The 24,630-nt window shown below is 44.9% G+C and overlaps 1 long non-coding RNA gene across 3 annotated transcripts in view; it reads left to right on the forward strand.

Annotated features, from left to right (window-relative positions):
* LOC110404807 overlaps positions 1-24,630 on the forward strand; it is a 68,721-nt gene that overhangs the window by 20,314 nt on the left and 23,777 nt on the right. For all 3 annotated transcript variants that reach the window (XR_002442498.1, XR_002442497.1, XR_002442496.1), the window contains one exon: positions 8,895-9,034. This is a non-coding gene — a long non-coding RNA (uncharacterized LOC110404807). The remainder of the gene's footprint in view (positions 1-8,894; positions 9,035-24,630) is intronic.

Raw genomic sequence — 24,630 nt, forward strand, 5'->3', positions numbered from 1 at the left:
CTCTAAAAGTATAATTTCCTAGAAAACCTCCTGGATCAACACCAAGGCACCAAGGAGAATGGCCAAGCCTGACTGAATGGACTTTGTTTTGTCCCCTTGCTTTGCTGATGCCTTCCTCTGCTTGTCCTTCTACTTTCCCCCTCTCCCCATCTGAGGCATCATGGCCCATACCTGCAGCCTGCCGGGAAGACTTGAGTTTCCATTAGTAATGTCCATCACGTGTTTGTCAGGTCCTGTGCACAATTCTGAGTTTGTATTCCCAAAGTGCGTTTATTATACAGGACACCGAGAAAAAATTGTCTAAGCAGTTGAAGGACAATAGTGTTTCTTATATTTTCCCCTTTTTCCTCCCGTAGAGGAAATCTGTTTGGTGGAAAGACCTCTGCATTTTTATCCAGCTTTCCTCCTGCTGTTACAGAGCTATGCTGTCATTACTCACTCAATTTTTATCTTTTATGGCAATGAATTTAGGGTTTTTTTGGCTGTGAACTCTAGTTTGTTCTGCCTTTGCCCTGATTAGCTCACATTTGCTTTTCCTTTACTTCCTGCAAGAACATCTTTTCTCATAAAAGCTGTATGTGTTTATCTTTTAGGCATTTATTTGTAAACCACCACCAGACCCTTGTTGCTAACCCAAAGGCAAAAGCCCTGGTATCTCCAGATGTTCACAATCTGACCACCAGAGTCTTGGACATGGCAGGTACCTACACGTATGTTAGGGTCATTCCCCTGGGTCAGATCAAATTTAGCCCTGCCTTGTGTTTGGGAACATGTCACAGATGCCAAGAGAAAAAGGACAAGGAGAGAGTGTCCTCATTCCACCTTGGCAGCATTTTGATTCTTGGCAGTCAACAACTTCAAGACTTCCCATGCTAGAGGTTGTGTTCCTTCTTGGTAGTTAATGTCCGTGTCTCTAATCCCCATTTAAACACTGTGCTTAGTAACTTGTCTATGTAGTGGCTAACAAAGCCTTCTGTAAGTGGCTTTTTTATTTTTGTTAGCAAAATATTTTTGGGTTCCATAAAGCGTTTTCCTTAAAAAAACAAACGGAGTAAGTCTTGGTAATCTATCAAATTTAGCACTGTGAAAATCACAACAATTCCCCAGCCAACCCCATTGTCTCAAGCTCTGCTCAGACTCTTTGACAGTCAGTGGGAATTTCCTGGGCACAGGGATTGTCTCAGGGGAATTGGGTTTCTCTCAAGGCGAGTCCTTGACTGCAGACGTTCTGCAGTTGGAGTAATTTCAGCAGCACTTTGCTGGATTTTTTCCAAGAAAATTGACTGTCACCTTCAGTCTTTGACCTTCCCCCTGCATCCCTTTTCTCTTCCTTAAGCAATGCTGTTTCCAGGGTGGGTTTTTGGATCCACTAGTAACATCGAATGAACCCAACCTTCACCCCAGCCGAAATCTGCACAACTTCCACTACCCTTTCTCACTCGGCACCAGGTTTCCCATAGCTGTAGGTCTGAGGTCTCCACCTGGGTGACCAGTTGAGTTTGTCTCATTGCTGGAAGCCTGGCTTACATCTCCTCGCCCACAGAGGAAGCCAGTAGACATCTTGCCCATGCTGGTGATAATCCTAGCTTAGTCTGGGATGGAAATGCAGAGGAAGGATGACTGAATCTCTTATGGGGAGGGTGCAAACTCATTCCCAGTGGCCAGGAATGCAGCATGGAGCCAGAAAATCTCTGCTCAGAGTGTTGGGCAAGAGCCTGTTTTACAAAGTTGCCTGGGTGCCTTGGCAGTAGCAGTTGTTTTCCAACCCGAAGAAAACCATCAGGGCAACAGATGATGTTTACTTCATGTGACATAATACTCAAGTCAAATATTATTTAATAGTGCTTTCTTTCATGTCCTGACAACTCCGAAAGTGCCTCTGTATGACAAAAAGCTGTCGAACAACTTTTTGCAGCTTTGTCTTGTTTTGTGCGCAGAACGAATATTTGTCTTTTCTTTGGCCAAGTCAGACTGATCCCAGAAGAACTACATCAGGTCAGACTGAAGCCATTTGTGTTTGGTTTTGCTAGCTCAAGTTTATCACGTCCCACAGAGGAGACTGCAAAAAGGCTCTGGTGGCTTTTGGACTGAATTTACTGTCAGTTAGTATGCCACGTGAAGTGGGGGGATTAGGAAGAATGTCAGTAACAGATGACATGAAAAAAGCTCAGATTATGACCCAAAAAAGTGTCAGTGACTCCCAGATGCCTTCAGGTGCTTGGCTCAGGACCATGCTCCTACCAGCATCCTTCAGTGGGCACCTCTGCCTTGTGCCAAGTGTTTGAGACCAACCCTGCACATCCAGCAAGGCGTGGATTGAGGTGGTGCTGTGCAGAGACACCCTTACTTTTTGCAAGAGTGTCTGATTTATTAACCTCCCAGAAGCCATTTTCTCAAGGAAATGACACATTTTAGGGATTTGAACCACTGTCTTGACTGTCATCACAAGACATGTCTGTCCTGGCAGCGTGGTAGCCATGACATACACCATTTTCATGGCGTGCTTAGACTGATTGTATTGTTGCATTCACTAGAGAAAGTGAACACAATTTATCATGATGGAGAAGTGTCTTTGGAAAGGATATTTCAGGTGACTGAAGCTGAGAGAGCAAAACGTGGCTGTTCTTCACCCACTACAGGTTTTCTCTTTCAGAGTCAACAAAGCTCCCATCAGTAAAGTAGAAATACCCAACAATTTTTTAAAAACTTCCGCTGACTAGAGGAAATGTTCTTAGAGGTACGGTTTTTAGAAGCACCCAGAATGGCTGAATGCCACAAAACATCACAAATATTGATTGGGATTATTACATGAATTTGCCCAGGCCATGACCATGTCCTTTGTATACACTTTCCACTGATACTCAGTCCATCAGGTTTCCACTGTCACCAGTATAAATGCTTTGAGGCCACAATATCACCGGCACGAGTATTTGCAGAAGTTGAACTTCACATTCCTATGTAAAAATTATTGGAACAACAATGCAGAAGGAAAAGATAAAAAAAAAAAAAGGGGGAGGGGGGTAATATTCAGGGCCTCGTTTAATAACAACTGGAAGGAAAACTGTGCTCTCGGAGTTGGCTTTGTTAAGGGTTTGAGTGTTGGGGTGCAACTAAATGGTCTATAACCACCAAGACCAAGTAACATTTAGCTGAGTTTTTCCAAAGCAGAGTTGCTGTGCTGGCTGGGGTGGATTGTCTCTGTGTTTTAATTACTCAAATAAAACTTTCTTCTGGACATCCTCAGCACAACCATCTGAGCAACTTCACTGAATTAAAACCATCCAGGAGCCTTATGTGTGCTAACACTAAATCAGTTTTAAAGTTGCAAAGGATTATCTGTGTGTTCTCCGAGTCCCACCAGGTCCTCCCAGTGTCCTTCAGCAGTGGCTGTGTGTGGCAGTCCAGGAAAATAAACTCTATCCCATTAAAGTAGATGTTGCTAAGAGTATTGGTCTGACAGAGCCTACTTTATCACAGTAAAGCTGCACTTATGGCTGATACTGATCTAAGCCACTTATGTTGATGTGTTTGGAAGCAAGATGTTTGGTCTGTTTTATGGGTTTTATTGTTTACAAGATGATTGATGTTGCAAAAGGGTTTATCATCCTGTCAGCAATAAACGGAGAAAGGACACAAGCCGTCCAGAGCCATGGAACTGGTAGCTCCATTGAGGTCTCCTGACTCACAGCTGTGAGCCTTCTCTGCTCAGCCACCCTTCCCCAGAGCTCTGGGCCATGGTCAAATGTTCTGCTGCGTCCCAGCTCAGCTGCGAGCCCGCAGCAAGGGGAAGGGTGTCCATCAGCAGCTCTGCTGGGCTTTGCTTTGAGAGCTATTCAAACCCAGACAGTATCCCGAGCTCCACTTGGGGCTTCTGCAGTCACACTGTAGCTGATCCGACTTAACGTTTAGATTGGAGACAGGCGGCAGAATTTAATCCAGAAAAGATGGAGACAGAAGCTTTTAAAAAAGGACTGTTTATTACAGCTCCCTCTCAACTTTAATGCTGGGAGGGGTGCTTTCAGAAGACAGAGGGTTGGGTACCGCTCACTGCTCCTCCTTTCCTTGTTCCCTGTGAGGTTCCGGGCACGCTCCCAGCCCTGCATCCAGCACTACCTGCTGCCCTTGCAGCAGAGCCAGCCCGCTCCTTGGGCACACAGACCCAATGTCCAGCAGCCAGTGGCATCTCTTGCTTTGCTTGCTCCCTGCCTGCTTTTATAGGGCAGCATTTTTCTGCCACTTCTGGCTGGGAGGCAAGCTTTGTCTGAACAAGCAGGAGGGAGGCCTTTTTGGCAGCTCCCCATCTCCTCTCTCATTTCCCCTGGTGTTTTGGCTCTTTCTCCCCTCTCTGTTTATTCCCTTAGGAGCCCAGACACTAGCAGGATTGTTGAGACTCCAGAGAGGGTGCAGCAGTCGCAGTCATGCACTCACATTTCGTTTTGTAGAGAGAGAGAGCAGATGTTGAGTGCAGGGGAGCTGCCTTGGGCTGGGGATGGGGTTACTGGTGCAGATGCAGAGCTGGTCCCAAGCTGGCCCATGTTGCTTAGCTGTGGAGTAGGCTGTGTCAGCCACTCACTGCACGATCCAGGATAGGCCAGGTCACTGGGGTGAAGCTCACAGTGTTCACATCTGCAGTGCCTTTAATCCCTGTGCTGAGTGCCTTTCCTTAAGGAATTCAGATTTTGGATGCTCAGGAGAGAAAAAGGAGTCTGACTGCTGTCAAATTTGGCTGATTCAAGCAAGGCTTTGAGTCCTCACCCAGAAAACCTGGGAACCGGGTGTGGAAAAGGCATCACTGCCTCTGCCCTGATGTAGCAGAAAAGGAGGGTGCTCGCCCTCAGTTCATGGGGCAGCTCTTTGCCTGGTGCAAGCTGTCCCCTGAGGAAAAACTGCTGGCTCATCCCAGCTCAGGATCTGCCTTTCCTCCTTTTTTTTTGTAGCTTTTGGAATATTTACTTTTTTCCACTGAAATGTGATTATCCCTAAATTTTTGCTGCAAATCTCCTGTATTGCCCAAAAGATAAAACCCAGAGATAGGGTTTGTGAGGGCCCTGTTTATGTCCATCTTTTGCTTCCTTCAGCAGGGATGTGCTAGGGGAAAGGAGGGAGAATGCTGCCTTCAGAAACCTTCCTCTCCTACAACTTGGAATGAATACCAACAGCTGAAACCCTTCCTTTTGCATAAAGGAACTTTTGAAAGATATTTTCTGGGTACTTCAGTGTTGATTGGAGAACGGATTCTACATCCTTAAATCCAAAGGTTGCAATTTGAGGTTGAATTTAACCCAGGGAATCTGGTGCCCTGTGTTAAGAAGAAGCTCAAACCAGATAACAGCATTGATCTTTTCTCACCTATGGGGGAATAGGTCTGATGTGGATAAACCCAAAGCTAGACAAGCAAAACTCATCCATGCCTACCAGCTCAGCCAACCTTTGAATCACAGGGACAGCTTCAAACCTCAGATTTAGAATCATAGAATCATTTGAGTTGGAAGGGACCCTTAAAGGCCATCTGATCCAAAGCCCCCTGCAATGCACAAGGACACCGACAGCTCCATCAGGTGCTCAGAGCCCATCCAGCCTGACCTTGGGTGTCTCCAAGGATGAGGCATCCACCACCTCTCTGGGCAACCAAGATTTCTCAGCTGAAGACACCGCCTTGCACACCAGGTACATCAGAGGAGGGAACAGCACGACTTGGATGCCAGACCCCACATCTGGCAGGCAGGGCGGCCAGCTTGCCTTCCCCAAGCGAGGCATGCAGCGCACAGAGCGGCTTTCAGCGCGCTCCAGCTCCTCGCAGGCCGGCAGCGGGGAGGTTTGTCTTCTCAGCAAGCCACCTCGGAGGGCTTCCTGCACACCGCGTGGGTCTGGGTTGAGCCAGCACGCTTAGGACCACACAGAGAGCCCAGCCCTTTGCCTGGGGGCTGCTCGCTGCCCATGTCTGGCTCCTGCTGGGCAGCCGTCACCCGCTGGGCCTGCGCTCCTGCAAGGTGGGCTGCCAGCATCCAACCCATGGGACACAGCAAGGGCACGCGGGCTGTAGTGCTGTAAATCGTCCTATAAATAGCGGAGGGATTACCTTTCAGGAAGATGCGCTCGGTGAAACAGCAAGTGAGAGGGGTTGGTTTGTTTGTTGATACAAATGGTCTCCATGCAGTGCTCGGGCCCAGCGAGGTTGGAAACCCTATCAATATTTTGGTGACACGGAGTTACTAAGCTGCTGTCAAAGCCCGCCGAGAAAGGGAGCAGATCCTCTCCCTGCACACAGCTTGCTCGCTTCACTCGCACTCTCTGTTTCGAGTGCAATTTTATGTTTTATGGCACCGCTGTGCAGTGTCTCTCTATTCCCGCTCTGTGATGCTGAAGGCAGCTCTCTCCTCTTCCTCCTGGGGATGCTGGGTGCCCTGCATGGATCTGGGAATGGCATCCCAGTGAGGTGGGGGTGCAGCAGGCCGAGGCTTGGCCGAGGGCTGCTCTGTTTGCTCTGCTCTCCGTGCTCCAGCTCAGAGCCTTGGCAACCCCTGTGAAAATGCCTCGGGGTTAGAAAAGTCTGAAATGTGTTTGTTTCAAATACTTGGCCGGGCTTTTTTTAGGCAGGGTTCCCAGCACAGGTGTGAACTTTTTTTGGGTGCTGTTTGTAATGCAAACACAGAGAAGGAAGCGCTCCCATATTCTGCCTGGATTTCATAAAGCTTCAGCATTGGGTTTTTTTTCTTACCTTGTGGCCCATGGCAATGTTGGTTTTACCACTTGTTTATTCATTTATTACTTAAAACCCACCTTCCCTGCAGGTCCTGAGCCACGTCTCAATACTGGTGGCTGGCTGGAGATGGCCCTGTCCCCACACAGGGGCACCATGCAGGCACTCTCGCCCCGTTGTGCTCTCACCCCGGAGCTATTTGCTATCCTTGTGTAAATGAAAGGAAGCACCAAGTTTCATCAGCCTGGGAACCAGTGCACGCTGGGCTGTTTTTCCTGGTTTCAAGCTCAAACCACATTCACTCTTGAAAGCCTGGGGGGGGTCTGCCTGAGCCCCACATTGTGCCCAGAGCCCTCTCTGGGGCTCCTCAGTGCAGCCAGGAGGAACAGCTGTAAAGTTCTGCTCAGAAAAACTAACCCATGAGATCCTCACGCTGGCCCTTTGCCAGGAGCAACACATGTGGGGTGCGTTTTGCTTTTAAAGATGGGGCAAAAGTGTATATTGTTTGCTCTACATATGTATTTTTTCAAGTTTGATGGAGCGAAGACCTTGTTGAAATAGGACTGAGAAAGTCAGACATGCATTTTCTTGATGTGCAAGGGGTCTGTAGTGTTCTTGTCAAAACATGGCTCAAGTGTGGGGACATGGAGTTAACTTCATGTTTCTATTGAAAATAATAGTGTAATGAAAATGAGATTATAATGAACATTGGGCAGTTTTGGACAATGAATTGTGGGCAATATTGGTGGACGGTTGGACTTGATGATCTTAGAGGTCTTTTGCAGCCTTAATGATTCTATGATTCTATGATCTATGAATATTGTAGTCCCAAAAGGAGCCATCCTGCTGAGGCAGTTGTGGACAAGAAGAGGGTGCAAGGGTTTCAAGGACCATTTTGAGAATGTGCCTCTGTGACACAGGGGTGGGCATGTGAAGGTGTCTGAGGTGCTCAAGAGCTCTTTCTTGTATCTCATTTATTGTATATATTGTATATATATTTCCATAGTCAAACAGACAGCTGCTTTCCTCACCAACCATTAGCACTGCAATCCTTTTTGTTCTGTTCTCCCATGGTTTGTGGCGGCAAAGGCACCTGAGCAATCTGTGGGCTAAGCTGTCCCTTTCAAAAGGCTGTATGAAAAGCCATCTTTTCTCATGAATTTTGGTCATCATTTTGTCCTGATTCACTGAAACACCTGAAAAACAAAACCCAAACCCTCAGTGCTTGCAAAACATCCACTGAGCCCCACAGCTCTGTCTGCTTCTCCTCATTCCAGAAAAGCCCTGGTTTGCCAAGGTGGATGTCCAAAGACAGTGATCGGTATTTTTATTTGAGCAGAAAAGAAATCTCATATTTTAATAAAATAATTGGGGTCTGGGGGTGCCACTGCCCTCGGGGCATTGAGAGATGTGGGTCAAAGGGAAAAGAGGATTAAATTAGTACCAGCCCTTGTCCTGCAGCCCTCCCACTCCAAAGCCCCTCCTAACTGGAGGAGGGTGGGTGGGGGACCTGCTAATTGCTGGAAAGGAGATTTCCCAGAAAATCCCTAATGCAATCACTGTGCTGATACAATGCAAGGCGGGGGTCGGGCGGAACACCAACACCCTTTGTTGGGTTGGGGGCAGCTGCAGAGTCCTCCCTTGGCCTCACCCAGGCACGAGGAGAAGGTATGCAGCTGGAGTTAGGCTCAGCACACTGCAGGACAGCTCTCAGTCCTCAAAGGATCGTGCTTTGCTGCCTTCAGCGGTGGCTGGTGCCCACCCAATGCCTTCCCGTGTCCTTGCTTTGATCCAGCCTCAACGCTGCTGGGAGAATGGACCCCTTTTACAGACTTAACGAACTGAGGCAGCACCAAAGAAAATGGTTTATGTAGAGAAAGACATCTCCCAACGTGTGCACTTTCAGCTCTCTGCTTTCTGTCATTCTTTGGGGATAAGCTATAGGAATCCTTCCTTCTAAAAATATTTTAAGGTCTTATTAAGGAATCCTTTGATAGAGAACCAATTATAGCTCTTAGCTTCATTTCCTTGCTCAGGCATGACCTAGAAGTCATAAGTACTCACATTTGTTACCTGTACTTCGCTTCAATGTTAATAGTAATTCCTGCTTTTAATTTGATGCTGATTGATCGTGAAACTGCATGTGAGCCACATGGCACGGTGTTTACAGTTTTACACCATTCCCATTTTCCAGCAGCCACATCGAACTATTTACATAGCTCCAGACATGCTGAAAGGACAGCCGAGGAGGGGCATTTGTTATGATTACTTCATTAATGCTTTATGAAATCAAGAGAAATCACAGCAAACGCGGAGCAGCCACGAACGCCCAAGGTACACGAGGAGGGGAAGGGCCGGAGTTGGGAGCTGGGGGGAGGTGCGTGCAGTAGATTTTTCCACACCTGCTCTTCAGAAACAACCCCAAATGTTTTATCTTTGTCACGGAGGCATGATAAACTCTTACTGAAGGCGAGAGCCTTAACTTGCTGCATTTTGCCCCATTATGGGTGTGCTGGAGTGTAGCGCGCACAGCTGGTGGGCAGGAAGGGCTGTGCAAGCTGTGCCCCAGTGCAGTGGGGTGCTCCTCAGGGATGGGGTGTGGGCAGCCCCCCCAGTCCCTTTAGCACAGCCAGCTGCCCCTTGCCCCAGCTTTAATGACAAAGTGTTCTTTTTGCAGTGTTTTATCCAAGCCAGGCTCTTGTCTTGAAACCGGGAGGGTGCATTCTGGCTGCACTCAAAATCAGGAATTCCAAATTTCCACAGAATCTGACACAAGAAGAGAGTCATTTCCCGCTGAACAGATGGGAACCACTGCTCCCATGGCTCTGGTATGCATGCACATGTGCAAGGGGCACTTCTAAAACAGCTCTTGCCTTTTTCTCTCCTGGTGTGCCTGTGCGTGTATGAGCCACAGGTGCTTAATATGCACGGCCTGCATTATTCGAGTTTAAAACATAAAATAAAACAGCAAAGAGGCAGACAAATCATGACAAATATCAATATTCATGGTAATCTCATTCCTGGCAGTGTCTGGAGCCTTTTATGATAGCCAGGCTTCTAAGGAAACCAATTCATATATAGAAGATTAATTTCTTGAAGGTAAACTGCACATACAAAATGAAAACCAGGTTAAGGGGAGAAATGTGTGCTGGGTGCTTCGCCCTGGCTGGGAGCAAGGCATCTGGGTATGGCTCCATTCTGAGGTTTCCAGAGATGTTTCAGGGATGCAGCACTCAGCTCCACTTATTTCAGAGGCTGTTGGTCACCCGCATCCGACACGTGGCATTTTCCTTTTTTGGATAAATGCCGCTCGAGGTTGCGAGTGGTGCAAAGATTATTTTCTTTCATAAAGAGCTCCAGGTAGATAAAAAGGAGAATATATTGCACTCTGATAACTGGAATATCTGTAGTTTACTTCATTTAGTCTTCATTTTAAATAGATACTAAACTTTAAAGAGGAAAACTCCTCTTTGTTTCATGTGTTTCCCATACTGCTTTGCCCAGGACAACGACGAATTGAGTAGCGGGTTTGCTTTTGCTAGTGTAAAGTGGGAGCAAACAATTACATGAGATTTTCACCGCTGAACGTGCACCAATCTGCTGCAAATATGGGTTAGCTTGTCTTGTGCCACGCTGGGAAATGAGTAATTATCAATTGTTTTTGCAGAAGAATGACTTCCTCTCTGACACTGAAACCCTACTTAATAGCAAACACAAAATAGAATGTGCAGACTTTGCTGAAGGTTGCTCCCTGCTCTTGTAAGACAAAACAATAGCAAAAGGGAATTCAGGGAATGTTTTTAATTCCAGCTGAGGAAATCTCGGGGGTTTCTACAAACCCTGCCGTGTGCAGCACTTTGCCCCGGCTCGGCCCCATGGCTGGCAGTGATGCGCTGGCAGCAGCTGGGGAGCAGCTGGGTGCCCCCTGCACAAGGGCACAAGGCTGAGCCAACGCAAGGGAAGAGGGGTTTGGGCAGCAATGTGTCCACACTGTTGACCTTGCATGGAGTCCAAGGCTTCAGTGAGCTTGGTTTGCACGTGCAGTTATCAGTTTTCTGGATGTCACCACACCTTTGCCCTCTGGGCAGCATGAAATGGATGGAGGGAAATACAGAGCACATCAGCTAAACCAGCCCTGGGGTGATTCAGAACTTCAGACACTGTCTTTTTCATTTCTCTATGGAAAAAAAAAATCCCAAATTCTCCTCTTTCTGGAACAAAATTCAGTATTTCTACATGAAATTAGGATTGAATTTTAGCAGTATCAAAATTGACACAGGTTGCTCCAGGGAGGAGGTGAAGCCACTGTCCCTGGAGGTGTTCAAGGACTGAGATGTGGCACTGAGGGACATGGTTAATGGGCACAGTGGGGTCAAACTAAATGTTCTTTGTAGTTTTTTCCAACCTTAACCGTTCTCTGATTCCATGAAGTTCCCACATATGTAAAGGCAGTGCATTCCTAGTGTAGTGTAAATCTGCAACAATTTGTTAACCTCCATGAAAAAAAAAAAGCAAAATTGAGCTCATATCTAGAATCTTTTCCCATGCCTGAGAAGTACAGAAATAATTTTAATTTCAAAGGAGAAATGGTTAAAATCAGAATTGATTGAAGTATTTGCTTTCTGGTGGGAGCAAGGAGTCTTTTGAGGTCTTTTAGGCGAGCTTCAAAAACACCTACAAGTTGCATGATCGAAGCTTTGTTTTCAATTATTCATTTGTTTTCAATATCTGAAGGTCATACAACAGGCTGGGATGGGGAATGCAGCTGTCATTAAAAATTTACTTTCTTTTTGTACTCCAATTAAACTTACAGATAATAGCAGATAAAAACAGCCACACAATTGCTTTCCTGATGAAGGCACTGATTTATTGATACTGAACTTGGCTTCAGTATAGTTACACCCGGGATGAATTTGCAAAGGTTTGCTTCCATTTTAGGAAGAAAAAAATTGACAGCTGTAAAAACAGCAGGATGTGATACTGTCCTTGGTGAGGATTTTTCTTGGCAACAGGGTATACACATCTTGCAAGTCCATGACATGCCGCGCTCCCTCTGAAGATGCAGTCAGCCTGAGCTTTCACTTTAAATTAGGGATCTGGTCCCCTCTGCTCCCCCTGCAGTCAAAGAAAAAGGGTGGAGGATCGGATCTACCAGAGGGGATGGCAGGACCGAGCATGGGCCTTCTCCTGTATTTTCCAGGATCTGGAGCTTCGTAACATTGGAAGCAAAATCTTTCTTGAGGAATCACCCCTGCTAGACCCACAGGCTGATGTTCTGACAGCATCAGCATATCAGTAGGAACGAAGTTATCCAAATGGTGAAATGCTTTTGGAAATCCAGCCATGTAACTTTGGCATTTAAACAATATTTCCTTCTGCAAAAGGCAGGGAAGATGCTGAGGTGAATAAATACATCCTGCACATATCTCAGACACATTGACTAATTGGTCCAATAGCATCTAGAAGAACTGCAGAAGCAATTGGAATATGCAACAATAAAGTAGCCTTTTGCTATATACCATCTAAAAAAGAAATTGGATATCCAAATCAGGTTTAGATTTACAATGCACGTACTCAGCTACAGCCACCTTGTACTCTTCGACAGTGAAAACTGGGTAGCTCCACCAAAGCAAACTCTCTGCAATGACTCATCCCTAATCACTGGCAATTAGTCCTGAATTATGCTCCATATATTTGCAAAGGACTGCAGACATACTAAATTTTTTCTAATGTACACGAATAGAAAAAACATTAAGCACCAAAGAGTACGTCTGGAAGCCACTGATAAAAAGAAGTCATGGTGTATGAAGACAGATCTATTGGAATGAGCTGAGAGTAGAAATGGAAGAAGGAATTGATTCTTTTCTTGCCTTTCAAGGTCCAGGAATTCCCAGAAAACTCCTTTAATTTTAAACTAAGCGGATTGGACTGAGGATACTTGAACTTCTCTTTCTAAGGCTTTCTTTTTCTATGCAGTTCTCCCTCTCTTGTTGCGGTATTGTTTGTGTTGTCCCTCTCAAAACCAAATTTATCACAGCAGTGATACTAGGGATCGATCTTGAACATTGGATCAAAGGGATCATTTTACTGTGACATTCATTGCTGGTGAGCTTAGACTTCACCACAGCTACCCACCCAACAACAGCCTCTACTCATCACTTGGGTGGGGTACATTCAGAAACAGTTGATAATTTGGTAATTGATTCACTACAAAGCATGTGTCTGTTTTGGTTAGGAATGTGAGAAGTCACAAAAAAGCTGCTTATGCATTGGCATACGACATGCTTCTTTTTTCTTCCTTTTTTTTTTTTTTTGCTACGAATAAAGCTGTCCCTTGAATATCCTACAAACTTTGGTGAAAATTTTTGAAATGTTGTCAGCATTTTTTTCTGCATACAAACATGTAGCATTTCTACAAAAGTTAGATATAGAATATACCATTACAAGTTTGATTTTTAACAGCAGATTTGCTGTCACTCAACAGGCAAAATATTCTATTCTCCATCTTCCTACTGGAGGCCTGGAGACAGGCACGGTGTGGTAGGAACCAATGAGAAGAAAATGTCCCACGAGTTTAGAGGGGTTGTGTCACTCTCACTGAACCAAACTTTCATCCCCTTTTTTAGTGCTGCTCAAATGTACTCTTCAACGGTGTTGAGTTTCACGAAACATCACAGAAATTATCTTCATGGTGCTTTTGGAAAGACTGATGGTAGAGGCTTGCTTGTCATCACATTGTCATCTTGTCCAAAGAGGCTGGATGGCAATAAGTTAAAGCTCTGGTGTGACCGAGGAAAGACTTAAATACATGCTTCTAAGAACAACCTCTTTCTATAAGCCTGTAAGATGACTAAGACGGATGGGGAAGGCTTAGGTTTGAGCTGATCTTTGGGTCTTCCTCATGCCTTTAGTTCTGTCTGGCTGATATGACTACAAGCAACAAGCAAGAGCGTTGTGTCTACGCTATGAAAACAGCTGCAACAGAGGAAGGACCTTAAATCTTCTCTGGATGGCTATGTGTATGTTTGCACTGGACTTCCTCAATGAGTTGAATGTCAATCTGGGGAAGACTGCTGGAGCTACCATTTGCTTTCTAGGGGTGATTTTCTATATCCAGGCCTTTGTCTGTGTACCACTGCCTCAAAAGCTCATAAGGTCCATGCAGCCCTACATAGAGGGCTCTTTTGTCAGAGCATTGCAACCTAGAGGAGAATCACGCAGCATCCTCAAATGCAGTGCACTACTTCCCCAGGATGGAGAGGTGCTCAACTTGGTTATTAATTAATACCTCACCAAGAGGTTTAAACATTTGCCTTGTGCAGTCCAAGATTTTCTATGAGTTTTCTGAAATTGAAATAGATTCTAGACTGTTTTTTTTATTATTTATTTATAAGCAGAAAATATTTTGGTATGCACAGAATAGCTAATTTCCCATAAGGATAGAATGTTAAGAACAGCATTCTTTCTTGGATATTCACAGAAGAGATCCATGTGATTTCAGTTTAGATAAAAAGAAGTTCTGATTTTCCTCCGCTAGATTTTAGTGAAGCAAAAAGTTAAAAAATGCTTTTAAGGAGAGGACAGTTCTAAGGTAGGGTAGCTTAGAAGTACAAGCGTTAGAAGTTAATTGAATTGACACAATTACATGGACAAAACCTCTTTATCTTATTGCAATATTAACACTAGTGTGATTTTTCTCCCTTTCTGAGAGGCAATGTCACACTAAGCTGATATCAGTGTGATTAGATAAATGTTGCTTTTACATGTATACCGCCATAGTGAATTGTGTGTGTACATTTATAACGATTGGGTTCTCCTTCTCATTAGAAATATCCTTTTGCCTTTCAGTTATCATACAGTAAAAAATACCCCATTCCTGGGAAACAAACTTCAAAGTATTTGGAAAGTTGGAGTTTATCAGAATGAACAGATCGAAATGGGCCGTGCGGATGGTGTGAGGGAAAACTCTCCCACGCAGAGATGGAAAAAATTTCAGACACATATTTTGGTTTCAGTTAGTGATCTGTAAATGCCCTGCAGTTCCTGGGTGGTATCAAATTTAAATTTTTTGGCCTCAGTCCTTCCAGCATGAATAGCTTTGGTCACAGAAGAAGCTCCTTGAGCTCTTCCTTAAGGGGACCTTCCCCAACGGTTTTGGTGGGAGGACTGTGGTATTGAGGGACATGGTTATTGGGCATGGTGGTGATGGGTTAATGGTTCGACTTGGTGATCCTAGTGGTCTTTTCCAACCATAATGATTTCATGACTATCCAGTTCCAAAGAACTCGACACCTCTTGTACCTGCATGCAGGGCAGGGCTAAGAAATGGTCATTATTAAACCAAGTGACAAGATTTCTTCTCCTGGACCTGCCCCGTATATTCCTTGCCCATGCATTCAAAATAGTGCTGTTCTCAGTGGAAGACAGCAGGAATCTGGGAAGACACCAAGTTTCAACGTTTTTTTTTTTTCTTCTTCTTTTTTTTCTGCTGCTATTGTGGTCGTCTAGTTACTGTTTCAACAGGAAAGTGTTTAATCAGCGCAAGGCAAAAGGCAGAGAAACAAACTGGTGGTTTCCAAAAAGAGAAAATGTTGGCCCTGATTAGAGGGCTTTTTTCTCAAGGCAGAGTAGACAATACAAAACGTGTGATAACACGTTCAAGATATGCCTAAAATCCCCAGCAGCAGCCCTGTGAATGAATGGCGCATTTCCTATCATGGCTCTCACAGTTCAAGGCTGATAAGAAATGTCCTGTGCAGCAGAATGCACTTCAGAAAACCTTGATCTTCTCTTGGGCAAAAAATGAAACCAAAAAAACCCCAAAACTCAACATAAGGGCAATTAGAGGAAGCAGTTCCCTCTGATTTTTAGCTTGTAAATTTACTGTTTTATTTTACATGTTGGGTAATTGTATTCTCCAGCTCATGTAAAGGTAGGGAGACAGGAAGAAAGAGGATATTTCCTTTAAGTTTTGATCTGCAGAAGTGAAATGTTTGCTCTCCCAGAGTGTACAATGTCTTTCTGTGCTTTAAAATCTGATTGACACTGGCAAAAGGGACATATTATGCACATAGCACGCGAAGCCCTTCATATCCTGCCCGATGTGTGAGCTGAAGTCGTTAATCTCACCCATTTCCTATGCTCAGCAGTGTGTGCCAAGATGTTCAGAAATAGCTAGGGATTTGGATGCCTTAGCTATTGAGTGTCCAGCTAAAGAAACTTCTAAAGGTCTTGGTTTTCAGAGGGCTTTGAACAGCCGTCCTCTGAAAATCAGGCTTGTAAAACATCTGTTGGAAAGTGACTGGTCCTTGGAGGCCTCCGTGGTGCAGACATTTTCACACAAGCAGGTTGGAGTTGGTGGAGCATCTTAGGATGAACTTCTATAGAGTCATGCTGCCATGAAGGCAGAAGGGTCAAGCTGCAATTACGATCTGCTGGGTTGGGCTGCTGTTGTTTTCATAGGACTTGGACTTGACTGGCATGAGCGAAGGGCAGGTGTTCCCCTTGTGTGATCTTTAAATGTAAAGTGAGGGAAAAAATACGTACTTTAAAGATTAAAAGAAGCATCAATTTTGTCTTCCTCCAACCAGAAAAGCAAAAGCACTGGTTCCTATCCCATCCTATCCCATTCCATTCTATCCTTGCTCTCCTCTCTACAGCACCTCAGCAGCTTCTAAAAGCACTGGTTGAACATGTTTCTTAGGTGAACTCTAAGGTCAAAACACCAGAGAATAAACAATACATGGAACAGAACCAGCATGTACCAGCTTGTTTTATTGGCACAAAACCGAATAATACCTGAGTAAACGTGGCAAAAGCAGCTATTGACAAATTGGCCACTCAAGAGCCCAGTGACCTCTGAAGTGCTGGAGCCCTGCCGAAGTCCAGCAATGGCAAAGAATATGAGGTACTGCATGTTTGAGAGTGAAGATGTGGGCAGAGATATAAACTACATCCTGGATGTTGCAATATCCCATAGCTGACACCTCTATTATCTACACTGTGTGTATGTAGCATAGAATTACAATCTGAGAGATAAACATAAGGAGAAATCTTGTTTTCATCCTTTTGCTTCCAAACCTCTTCCTCATTCTTTTAAAAGTAGTGCAACACAAAATGATAATAATAAAATCTGCTTTTCAGGATGTTTGCAGCCACTTTGGCAGGTTCAGAAGATAATCCTTCACACCTTTGGCTTTAAATAAATCAGATTTTTTTTTCAATCAGCCTAGGCTGTTTCTCTTCCTTTGAGGAACCCTATGCAATGCCTCTCAGCCATGTCAATGCTGTGGTCACCAAGCAAAGACATTTCTCAGGTGGGGAGGAGTCTGACATACTTTCTTCATTCTCACAGATCACAGGAAGGGGGTTTGCCCATTCTGCATGCTTTGCAGTAGCCTGTCTATTAATCCTTTACAAACTTTATGTAGAGGCAGAGAAAGACTGCTTGTAGCTGCAAATAAGCACTGGTTTTGCTTACAGTGGTATGCACTTTGCTGCAATGATCTCATGTAACATGGAGGCCCTGCATTTTTCCTTTCCATATTCTGTTTCCAGACTTTCCGTTGCCCTCCTCCCCTGCAAGCTGTCTCGCAGGTAGGGTTACCCATGCAAGCTGAGGGTTCTCATTGCCTCCTGTCCTCGCAGGGCTCTCAGCAGTAATTGTTGCTGTGAGCATTGCACGCCTGCAACGTCCTTGGTAGGGAGAAGAGTGCAAACAGGAGGAGACTCTGTCTTGGCCCAGCTGAGCTTTCTGAATGATGATTTCATGACCTCCCCATGCCAAGAGCGGCCTTGAGATGATCTCCAGAGGTCTCTTCCAACCCCTGAGTGATTTGGTGAGAACAAGTCATGCTCATGCTTTATGCAGAACATATGCCACTGATTTTTTCTGCCAGCACACAGCCAAAATCTTTCACTGGTTGGGCAGAGGTGTGTGGATAATGCATATTAGCAATAGCAATATCTCACCTTTAGAGTGAAAGATAGATATCCTTTAAAGCGACGGCTCTAAAGATTTATGAAACGCCTGCTGTTACTTCACGCTTGATGTTTGGTTACAGTCTGCTCTGAACAGCAATCAGTTCTGCTTTTGAACACAGTATCTGATATTTTAAAACACCTTAGTCCACACCAAATGAAAAAAACCCTTTTCCCTTAAAAGCTGAGATATTTGTTCTCCTGCTGATCTGAGCACGTGGCTCTTTCTTTCCACTCTCTCACTTTGGCCAGCTGTGGTTCCCTTCTTTGTCTTCAGATGCATCCAGGTCCCACTTGGGCACGAGCGATGCTAGGAGGCGATGCCAGCTCTTCTCACACAGCTGCTCTCAGGGCTCACCCCATTGCCACTACACATCTCTGCTGCCCTCCTGTACCACGCATCCCACCTCCCCTTTCATGGCTTTGCTGGGGCTGCTAATCTCATTTCTCGCCCTTCTGGGGGGTTAAACCATTTGACCTGTGACCCCTAGCTGGTCTGAAGCCTCCATCAATCCTTCTGAACAGTTTTGCTGTGATCAGGGCTTTCAGATCACTCTGTACATCGTTCCTAAATGGAAGAAGAAAAAAAAAATCAAAAAAATCCCCCAGCCGTGTGCTGTTTTCTGTTGTTCTAGCAGAAACCAAACATCACTCATAAAAACACAGGCAAGAAAAATAGAGCGTGCTGCTTGCCAGAAAAACAAACCGTAGCAGAACACAGAGGGGCCTCTCACAGGGAGGAGGCAGGGGAGAAACACCTGTGATTTCCATCGAAACTCCTCCGAGAGCCCCGTTCCCTCCGTTCTGCTCCAGTGAAAGCTCTACCCCTGACCCTGGGGCAGGGGCTCCATTGAAGGGTCCCTCCTGGTTGGGCCCCGAGTGCAGGACCGGTGAATCACAGAGCGCAGCTGATGAGCACAGAGCGTGCCTGCCAATGTCCTCATGTCATTGCCATGGTTATCTGAAAGTGTGCTGCAGATGTTTGCCTGCTTGGAAAAAAAAAGAAAAAAAAGAAAGAGAGAATCAAGAGAGGGAGATGGAAACAAAGCTTTAAATTTTTCCCCGCGAGTGTTCAACCACAGCTATTAAAAAGTTTGGATGGAGGCAGAGCTGTTGTTGGGTTTTGGACCATGGTGGTCTGCTGTGAAAGTAGTTACTGTAGAGTTCTTTGTGCACCCAAATCAATAAGGAGTGGGTGACTGAAGCGGGTGGCACACTGTGGGTGCCAGTCCTTAGGGGACTCCCAACACTGAGCCTTCAGGGTTGGGAAGCATAACAGCACCAGACTGTCTCCTTGCTGGCAAAGCAGCTGCACACTTTGGGACCCCCTTAAGGCCACTGTGCAGTGCAGATGTGCCCCTTGGGTGTTCAGAGCTCTGAGCTTTAGGAGACAGCTCATTTAGCATGAGAAACAGAACCCCGCCATCTTGGGATATTCTATGATTCTATGCTTTTGCAAATATGGTCTATTAGTTTCCTAGTAATGTAATCCCAATGACTGGGACAACAGTAATGTTGGACGTTCCTGATCACCCTTCCCCAAGTGCTCCTAGATCACAACACACAGACTTGGAGGAGAGATCTGAGACTTAACATGAACCCAAGCATGGAGCTTAAAGATCTGTCTTGGATTTTTTATGACTTTGCCAGACTTGGTGTTTATAAGAGACAGAAGGATAAATTAAGAGAGAGATAAGCACTGAGGATGCAACATGGAAGATGTATCAAATAGGCCCTCAAGGAACTGCTTTGCATTGCAGCCACTGCACTGCTTCTCCCAGCAAGATAAATGCAATTGGGTGCTACCAAATGCCATGCAGGCATGTGATAGGAGTGTCCAGCTCAAGCCCACTGGAACCAAAAGGAGATTTTTCCTTCCACTCACATAAGCCCTGAACTACGTTAGAAATGAGCATGCATGCCCTCTGCCCAGCAGCAGCCCACCAGGCTCAGGGGTCTCACGGCAGGAGGTGATCCCACGGACAGTGGTGAGGAAGCTGTCCCTACACTGTACAGAAAGACAAACAACCCAGAGAGAAAGCTCCTCTGTTATTGCATGGGCACACAGTGCGCTCAAGAACATTTTGTGAGGCTGGGCTTGCTACATGTCGTGTCAAAATACACATTTTTCTTTGCAAAATGGGACAAAAAATCCTGTTTAGTAAAGCAGAGCCCTATTTGTTTGAATAGGAAATGATCTTGCTATAAAAAGCATCGTTGCCTTTCTCTGGAACACGAGCCCAGGCACATTAAGTGGCTCAAATCAGCAGCATGTGCAATGCTTTGGTGGCCTCTCAGCAGAGATGCCTGACTTACCTCGTGCATGGCAAAAGAGGAAGCTCCTGCTACAACTACAGAAGAAACGATGCTAGAGATAAGACTACTGAGTAGAGAAGGACCCCAAGATCTCTGGCACCTGAAGCTTTCCTTGGTGCGCTGAGAGCTCTCTGGGCATGTCCACAAATGAGGAGTTTCCACTGATACAAATTTATTTCAACATTTGAAAGCTGTGTGAAGAAATTGCCAATTTAATGAGAAGTTCTTGATTTGGGTTAAGTTCTTCAAAGTTATCAATGCCTTGAAGATGCTCGCTAGTATGGTTATTTCTTCCCTGCCTTCTCTTATCCTTCTCCTCCTTCCCTGTCCATGAAAAACATCAATGAACACCAACCCAGCTGACAGAGAAAAAGGGCTTCAGGCAAGAGGAGAAATCAGGAAACGTTTTAGAAAGTATTTCAGTAAACATTGGCTAAAACACTGAGGAAGTGGGTTTCTTTGCATCTTGGAGTAGAGAATGCCTCTCTCATATGCTCTAGTAAACTATTTCCCATTTTTTGTACGTTTCCCCCATTTCAGTCAGAGCTTTGCTTTGCAAATGGGTGCCATGTGTGTGCTGAGGCTCTTTTCCCCTGACAGCTGAAGGCCCCATGCACAGTGCCCATCCCTGCTCCCTGCCAGGCTCCACTCAGCCTGCAGCCAGGCACTCAGCCCATCACTGGATGAGCTTTGAGCAGACTGAAAATGACCCTAGGGAGATTTAAAAAAAAAGAAAAAAAATTCTTGAATCAACACCAAAATTTCACGCTCTTGTAATATTCTGGATACATATTGTTTATAAAAGGGAGGGCTGTGTGGCCAGTGCAGTACTTTTGGGCTGTCTCTGAGGCCTGCAGAGATTTGGTGCAGCCAGAGCTAGTGCTTCTGCATCTGAGCTAGTGTTACCACTAGCTCGTTGTTTCAGCTTGGTTCTCCATCTGAGAAGATCACTGTCCAGAGAGGCATAAAGGGTTCCTTTCTTCTGGGTAACATCTGAAATCACAGACCGGGCTTTGGTAATGGGATACGGGTGGCTTCAGTTCTTCCAATGAGGGGAATGCTTCTTTTCCTTGTTGTTGTTAATCCTGGGAGTGGAGATCAGTTGCAGTGCAGGTGTCTGATTTTCATTAAAATTGCAAATTGGACTGGATGCTTGATCAGATAACAAAGACATCATTGAAACCATGTGTCTTCCTTCAGCAGCAGCAAAACAGGGGACAAGACAAAGAGTTTCCCAGTGTATGTCCACTTGTGCATATTTACTGCAGAGAGCAAGTCTTAATACTTTGGTCATGGGTGAATAAATAGCTTCTAAGAAATGCCAACCCCATCAAGCTTGCTGCAGCTTTGGAACAGTTTTTGAGCTGAATACAAGAACTACAGTATTAGCCCTTTGGGGAGGGTATAGTATGTTCTCAAAGGAAATCAATTAACTGTAGCATCTCTTTGGTCCCAGTTTGGTGGATCTTCCCTTTTTATCAAAGCACTTAAGTGTTTTCTCAGCTTTAAGCATGAGCTTAAGTTCTGTGATGAAAAGGATGGACTTTCACGCATACGGCTGACCCCTCCACAAGTAAGACCATGTGCTTTCTACTATGGGAAGGCAAACAAGTTAGAGAGGTTCAACCAGTCATTTTATTTAGAAATCATATGCAAAAAATTCACCTGGGTTAGGAAAGAGTGAGAGCTGATAGCATGTGCTGTCTGGAAAGGAAGCCCCTTCTATGATGTCCTCCTGACCGCCAGCCAACTGACTGTTGCAAAGGCAGGTGCTGCCTTTCCCAAGACAGCTCCTTATGACTGTGTTTCATCTCAATGCCTTCTTTAAATCATGGTTCTCTCTTCTGCTTTGTGGCAAAACATGTATGAACTACCCTTGGTGATGATGAATTGAGAAGCTAGCAAAGTCTTATCCAACCCAAAGAATAGGAAATGTCTAGGATAGGCTCATCTTCATCCTTTGAACACTCCAGAAACCACTGAAAATGGTTTCCACCAATAAGAAAGGTGCTGAGCCATGCTTATGCATACATGTGCATTTCTGTTTAACCTCTGTAAGACAGAATTTTCAGTGGTGACCTGTTTGCATGGTGTTTGCAAAGCCTTTAAAGAAGATCTGTTGACAACAGAGCATTTTAAATCACTACATAGTATTAGAACAAGCTGGAATGACCTTATCTTGGTCATAGGTGGAGTTAAGTGCACCCAAAACATAACTCTTGCCCATTTAGGGATGAAATAAACTGTTCCTGATGCAGGTGAGCAAGGATTGCTTGTGTTAAAAATGCCTTTTTTGGAGACTTTCTACTGAGTTTGCTGTGCTTCACAGTAAATGTTGCAGGAGGTATTTCTCAGGGAGTTTAAACAGGTCCTAACTTGAGAGGGAAAACAATGCTGAGCTTTTACAAAGAGACAGAAATGAGAAGTTTATTGTGCTCTGCACGTACTGTGAAGAACTCAACTGCTGAAGTATAATTTGCTGTCCTGGTGTCCTTGAGCAAAACTCAGCCACAGCTGTCTGCACTGCAAGTCCCACCTTATCTGCCAGGCAGCCTGGCTTGCTCTGCAGGAAGAGCGTGATCCGGGTGGTGCTTGGCCCTGGGAAGAAACTCGGGCAGGGATGGAGCTCTGCTTTGGGATGCCAGGCACCCAGCGTGCTGCCTGCTGCTAGAGCAGGGCTACATTCAGCTCTGAGAAACAGCTGGACTTCCTACTCCCAAAATGCTGTTAAACATTTTGTTTTCCAAGAAATGAGCATCACTAGAAAATCACAGAAATATGCATGGAATTTCTTTGAGATTAAGACAGTATAGATGTAAAAACTGATTGCTCTGACAGCTTCCTATGCAATGAGCATGCTGCGTTTACTGCTTGCTTCCATCCCTCCGTAAGTAGGAGGTAATCTGAAGATATTTTCATTCCTCTCCGAGCATCACTTGGGATATCTGTAGAATCACAGAGCATCACAGTTCCAAGAAATCTGCCAGGACTGTGCTCTGAAGTTTGCTTTGGATAAAAAGGGACTCAAAAGGTCATAGATTATCCCAGGACATATCAAAACACGCATTACAAATTTCCATGTTCTTGAACTTGCCGTGAGAGTCAGCCCCATTTGCTCAGTTTTGCTCAAGTTTGAAACCCAAGGGAACCTCTCTCTGCTTGCCGGCGTGTCAGCTTTTGCTTTAACTTAGTAGGATTTCCAGCCTCTTCAACATGCAGAAGGGCATTGCTGGCTTCCTCACCGCCATTCCTCTTACCAGCTCTTACACCAACCTTTTTTCATGGGTAGCAGATGGTGACACGTTGTGGCACAACGGTGCTCCTGCTGTACCTACAGAATATCAGTGGACATTGGTGCAGAAACAAACCTTGCAGCGTGGTGTGTGTGTGCTGACCATTCATTTAGCCATGCCCACCCCTCGGGATCAGATGTGCTGGCAGGAGATCTCTAACCATGGAAGAACGGCTGTGAGAGGAGGATGAGGTCATCATGGGCTACAGCTGTAAGATCAGTCGAAGCCCCATGGCCAAAACTATCTAATAAAGGGAAGCGGGCCAGAACGCCAACACCAGTGACCCAGAGACTGCTTTGGTGGGTTTTTTTTTATCAGCTTAAACAATCTTATATGGCAACTCCACTCTAAACAAAAGCAGGGATTTCGTGGCCATCCTCAACGCTTTCGCCTGTGCTACAGTGGCAAACCGTGTTTCAGAGGGTCAGTAATGGAGAACAGATGTGTAAATGTCTACAGCAAAGAAGCAAATACCACAAGCACAAAGCCTGTCATGACAAGGAGGGTATCTTTGGATTACAGCAATAAAAAACACACATTCATGAAACACAGGACTAGATAAACTGCTATTTTTTAATTGTTGCGCACAGCTGCTTTCATGGCCATAAACTCGCAGTCCTTGTAATAAGCCTGAATCAGAACCTTATTTTAGCATTCTGCACTCCTGGTTCATGCAGGGATAAACTACTGCACAAGAAGTGTTGCAGGAGAGTGCTCTGCTGCCAGAAAAACAATACAAGATTAATGATTTGCCCAGCACACTGCTGCCAGGCTATGAAGAATGATGCTATGTATTCTTTTAATTAAGAAGAGATACTTCCACTGAGTAACAGAAAGACCTACTTTGAAATCCGAGAGTTTCCAATATTTCAGAATTAGTTTTCATTCCAAACTAGATTTCTAAAATATGTCTATTCAGAAAGGTTTTTTTAGAAGTGTCAAGACATAATGCGAGTCAAAATACGTATCTGCTGCAAGATGCAAGCCATAGATGAATGTTTAGAAATTGTAGTCATGAAAAAGAATCCATGTGAATAATATTTCTTCCCCTTTAAGCATCCATACACACTCCTGGAGTGCATTACTTGGGGCGTGCTTAATTTTTGTACAGAAAACAGCTTCTATTTATTTTTACATGCCAACAGTAGCAATGTCTTTGTGTGTTTCTTCTTCTTTCTTCTCAGCAAAGGAATGTGACGTGAAAAATGGAAATAAGTGATTTCCTAAACCTGTTTTCATGGGATGCATAAAAACGTGCAGAACTACAGTGAGATGGTGAAAAGAAATATTGGAATCCTTCTATTTGAAATGATAAAGATCATCTTGTTCTCTTCCAGCTTG

The sequence above is a fragment of the Numida meleagris genome, chromosome 11 (assembly GCF_002078875.1).
Source record: "Numida meleagris isolate 19003 breed g44 Domestic line chromosome 11, NumMel1.0, whole genome shotgun sequence".
NCBI classification, from domain to species: Eukaryota; Metazoa; Chordata; class Aves; order Galliformes; family Numididae; genus Numida; species Numida meleagris.